Genomic DNA, 5,545 nt, shown 5'->3' with positions numbered 1-5,545 from the left:
GATTTGCTAATATTTTGCTAAGGATTTTTGCAACTACGTTCCCAAGGGATTTTGGGCTATAGATCTTCTTTCCTGTGTGGTATTTCTCTGGTTTTGGTATCTGGGTAATAATGGACGCAAGGGTGACTTAGGAAGTGATTAGTCATCTTTTATTTTCTGGAAGAAACTGTAGAATTTGTATTATACCTTCATTAGGTGCTTGGTAAAATCATCTAGTTTTGGGGTCTTTTCTTGGAAGTTTTTATTTTTAAGCTACAAACTATCTAATAAATATAGGAATATTTAGGTTACCCATTTCCTCTTGAGGGACTTTTGGTAATCTGTATCCTTGAAGGAACTGACAGATTTCACCCAAGTTGTCAAATCTGCCATCGAATTTTTATAATATTAGCCTACTCTCCTTTCAGTATCTCTGGGATCTGTGTGCTGTCCTTTATTTTGGTAGCTTTTGTCTTTTTTTTTTTTTTTCTTGGTTAATCTGGCTAGAGGTTTATCAATTTTCTTGATCTTTTCACAGAACCAACTTTGTGTGTGTGTGTGTGTGTGTATGTGTTGTTTTTATTTAAAAGATACTGAGAATTTAAGATTCATTCATTCATTCATTCGAGACACACAGAGAGAGGCAGAGACATAGGCATAGGTAGGCTCCTTGCGGGTAGCCCAAGGAGGGACTTGATCCCAGGACCCTGGGATCACGACCCTGAGCCAAAGGCAGACGTTCAACCACTAAGCCACCCAGGCACTCCCCAACTTTTGGTTTTATTGATTTTTTTAATCTATTATTTTGTTGTTGTTGTTTTAAATTCAACTCATACTTGTTCCTACTATTATTCATTTCCTTCCTTCTGTTTGCTTTAGGTTTAATTTGCTCTTCTTCACCCCACCCCCCCACCAGTTTCTTAAGGTGGAAGCTTAGATTATTTATTTGAAAACCATATTCTTTTCTAACATAAACATCTAATATCTCTAAACTTCCCTCTAAGCACTGCTTTACTGGCATCCCACAAATTTTGATAAGTTGTATTCTCATTTTCCTTCCGTTCAAAATATTTATAATTTCCCTTGTGATTTACTTTGTGACCCAGGATTATTTAGAAGTATGTTGTTTAACTTCCAAATATTTAGGGGGATTTTGTAAATATCTTTCTGTCATTAATTTATAGTCTAATTCCATTATGGGCAGACAACACACTTTGTATGATTTCAGTTATTTTAGATTTGCTAAGTTTTGTTATATGACTCAGGATATGGTCTATGCTGATGAAAGTCCATATACACTTGAGAAGAAACTGTATTCTGTTGTTGGTTAGATGGAGTGCTCTAGAAATGTTAATTGGGTCAAGTTAGTTGCAAGTTGGTTGTTCAGGTCTTCTGTATTCCTGGTGATTTTCTGTCTACTTGCTTTATCAATTATTGAGAGTAGAGTGTGGACATCTAGTATAATTTTAGAATTTGTTTCTGTTTTCACTTTTATAATGTATTCACATATTTTCTTATTTTCTAAGATTTTATTTATTTGTTAGGGAGAGAGAGAGAGAGAGAGAGAGAGAGAGAGGGAACAAAGAGGGGGAGGGGCAGAAGAAGAAGCAGACTCCTGGCTGAGCAGGGAGCCCGAGGCAAGACTCTATCTCAGGACCCTGGGATTATGACCTGAGTCGAAGGCAGATGCCTAACTGACTGAGCCACCCAGATGTCCCCACATTTTTTAAAAAAAGATTTTATTTATTTATTCATGAGAGACAGAGAGAGAGAGAGAGAGGCACAGACACAGGCAGAGGGAGAAGCAGGCTCCCTGCGGGGAGCCTGACATAGGACTCGATCCCGGGTCTCCAGGATCACACCCTGGGCTGAAGGCGGCGCTAAACCACTGAGCCACCCAGGCTGGCCATATTTTCTTTTTAAACTAAAGAATATTTGTTTTTCACTATGACTTTATCTCAAAGACATAATGGCTTAGCTGTCACCACCCTCCCACCCCGACTGGAAGAAGAGCTGGTTGAGTGGATGCAGTAAAGCAGGTACGAACAATTTGAAGGGTTGGAACCAATATTAACTTCCAAAAGCAACTTCCATCTAAATATTTAAGTAAAAAAAATGGGGAGGAAAGGGGCAATGAGGGTTTCATATGGAACAAGATCCTCACTGTTATCAAATACATTCAATCCTAGCCACAGGCTCCCGTCATGCTATATGCACCTGTGTTCTCAGCCCCTCCCCCCATGCTTCCAACTCAGCTCTCCCCTGGCCTGTTGGGCCTGCTGACGAAGGGGCACGTGGATCTTCTCTTGAACCCAGTCCTTGTTTATGAGGCTGATATGTCTGGGTATCAGCTCGGTATGCACGGCTGAGGTCGGCCAGATAACCGATAAGATCAAACAACCGACTGATATCACGTGTGATAGAGGGGCTACTGGAGTCACATGTTCTTCATACATTTTACAAACACCTTCCATGAGTGCATTCACAGACTCCTAGTCAGCCTAAGTTCTGCCTCTGGCCTCTTGGTAGGCTGTACCCGCAAATTATGTGAGATGTCGCACCAGACCCTCTCACTGCAGCCCATGCCACCCCAGCACACGAGTTTAGCCCCAGCACTGCCTGCCGCTTCGGGCATTTTCATCCTCTGCCCTCAGGTACACACACATTTAGGGTTGTTGCATTTTCTTGATGAATTGACCTTCATCATCACATATTATCATTCCTCTTTATCTTTGATAATTTTCCTTGTTCTGAAACTATTTTATCTGATATTAATATAGCCACTCTAGCTAGCTTTCCTTCCTAGTATGAACAGCTTTATTGAAATTCATAAAATTCATTTAAACTGTACGATTCAGTGTTGTTGTTGTTGTTGTTGTTGTTTTAGTATATTCACAGGGTGTGAAAACATCACATAATCAATTTTGTGACACTTTGGTACCCCCAAAAGGAAGTCTGTACTCATTAGCAATCAATACCCATTTCCCTCCTAGTCCTCTCTGAGCCCTAAGCAACCACTAATCTACTTTCTGGCTCAATAAATTTATCAATTTTTGACACTTCATATAAATGAAACCTTGTAATTTTTTTTGTGTGTGTGTATCTGACTTCTTTCACTTAGCATAATATTTTCAAGAGTCATCCATGTTATAGCAAGTGTCAGTATTTCATTACTTACTATGTCTGAATAATATTCCATGGTATGGACATATTTTATTTATCAGTTCATCAGTTGATGGACTTTTGGGTTGTTACCACTTTTTGTATTCTGAATAATAATGCTAGAAAAATGCATGTACAAGTTTTAGGTTTTCATTTTTTTTGGTTATATACCAAGAAATATGCTTGCTGGGTCATATGAGAACCCCGTGTTTAAACTTATGAGTAGCTTTTAATTTTTTTTAATTTTTATTTTTTAAAGATTTTATTTATTCATTCATGAGAGAGAGAGAGAGAGAGAGAGAAGCAGAGACACAGGCAGAGGGAGAAGCAGGCTCCATGCAGGGAGCCCAATGCGGGACTCGATCCTGAGTCTCCAGGATCACACCCTGGGCCAAAAGTGGTGCTAAACTGCTGAGCCACCTGGGCTGCCCAATTAGTAGCTTTTTAAAATCAGTTTTCATGATATATGTTTTTCCATCCACTTTTAACCTTTTTATGTCATATTTGATGTGGATTCTTTTTTTTTTTTGATGTGGATTCTTTGTAGATAGCAATAGTTGGATATTTTAAAAATTCAGTCTGACAGTCTCTGTCTTTTAATTCACGTTTGACTATTTCCCTTTGACTATAGCAATTTGTTTTTTTTTTTAAGATTTTATTTATTTATTCATAGAGACACACAGAGAGAATGAGAGGCAGAGACACAGGCAGAGGGAGAAGCAGGCTCCATGCAGAGAGCCTGATGTGGGACTCGATCCAGGGTCTCCAGGATCACGCCCTGGGCTGCAGGCAGTGCTAAACCGCTGCACCACCAGGGCTGCCCGACTATAGCAATTTGATTATGATATGTTGGGATGTGAATTTCTTTGGGTTTATCTTCTTTAGGATTGATTGTATTTCTTCAATCTGTGCCTTATGTCTTTCACCAAATTTGGGAAATTTTCTACCATTATTTCTTTGAATATTTTTTATGCAATGTTTTCTTTCTCCTGCCCTTCTGGGACTCTAGTGACATGAGTCGTAGACCTTTTGATATCTTCCCACAGTCCCCTCTGTCTCTGTTCATTTTTCAAAATCTTTTTCTCTCTATTGTTCAAATAAAATCCTTTCTATTGATCTATCTTGAAACTCACTGATTCTTACTTCTACCATCTATTCTGCAATTGGGCTATGATCTTTTAAATTTCTATGGTTGAAATTTTTACTTTTAAAGTTTGCAGGGGATCCCTGGGTGGCTCAGCCATTTGGTGCCTGCCTTTGGCCCAGGGCATGATCCTGGAGTCCCCTGTCAGTCTTCCTGCATGGAGCCTGCTTCTCCTCTATCTGTGTCTCTGCCTCTCTCTCTCTATCTGTGTCTCTCATGAATAAATAAATAAAATCTTAAAAAAAAGTTTGCATTTGCTTCTTTTTTATGGCTTCTATTTCTTTGCTGAGAACTTCTGTTTTTACTCTGTTTTGAGCACTCTCCCTGATTTCATGAAGCATGGAAAGGCTGTAGTAATCCCAACATCTGGGTCATCTTGGCTTTGAGAGTTGTTGAGATTTTCTTGATTCTTTGTAGGTCAAAATTTTTGGATTAAATCATGTATATTTGGAATATTATTTATGAAACTCTGGTTCTTGCTAAATTCCTCTGGGGAACATTTCCTTTTCTGTTTTAGGAGGTTACCAATCTGGTTAAGTTCAGGCTGCAAAGTACTGACCTACCTTCTGTGGGCTGTGGTTCTGAGTCTGTTCAGTTTCGAAAGCCTCTATAGCATAAACCTTGTCACTCCACATGCACACTGCCCAGGGGCCAGTCTGGGACTCGAGTAGCCGGCCACACTGTGGTTCACTTCTCAAAGCCTTCGCTGTGTGCACATATGCAACTTGGAGCGTGAGCATAGGGTTTTATCCACAGCTTTAAAGGATCAAAATCTTTCTCCAGAGCCTCCTCTCCTGAGGTCCCCTTTTCTTTATTAAAAAAAAAAAAAGATTTTATTTATTTGAGACTGAGAGAGAGAGAGAGCCCGAATGAGAAAGAGCACAAGTGTGGGTGTGTATGGGAAAAGCAGAAGGAGAAGCAGACTCCCCGCTGAGCAGGGAGCCTGATGTGGGGCTTGATCCCAGGATCCCAGGATCATGACCTGAGCTGAAGGCAGATGCTTAACTGACTGAGCCACCCATGTGCCCTGAGGTCCCCTTTTCTGTCTAGAAAGATGGGGGTTAGCCTTCCTGTACTATTGCATAGTTCTGGCCTCAGGGTAAAGCAGCAAAAGGCAAGAGAAAGACTTTGGACTGCCAGGAGCCTCCTTCCTGGCACCTCTGGCTGGAAAGAAGAGTTTCCCCTCAGTTTGAGAGAGCAGATCTGTGATGGGGGCTACTTTGGGGGCAGGAGCAGGATGGTGAAAAGGAAAGAATAGGA

At 40.4% G+C, this 5,545-nt stretch overlaps 1 pseudogene; it reads right to left on the bottom strand.

Annotated features, from left to right (window-relative positions):
• Positions 1 to 2,204: 2,204 nt before the first annotated feature.
• LOC112924541 (enhancer of rudimentary homolog pseudogene) lies at positions 2,205 to 2,614 on the bottom strand (annotated as a pseudogene).
• Between the last annotated feature and the right edge of the window lie 2,931 nt (positions 2,615 to 5,545).

Source organism: Vulpes vulpes, chromosome 12, assembly GCF_048418805.1.
Source record: "Vulpes vulpes isolate BD-2025 chromosome 12, VulVul3, whole genome shotgun sequence".
NCBI lineage: Eukaryota > Metazoa > Chordata > Mammalia > Carnivora > Canidae > Vulpes > Vulpes vulpes.
This window is presented reverse-complemented; position numbering and strand designations above follow the sequence as displayed.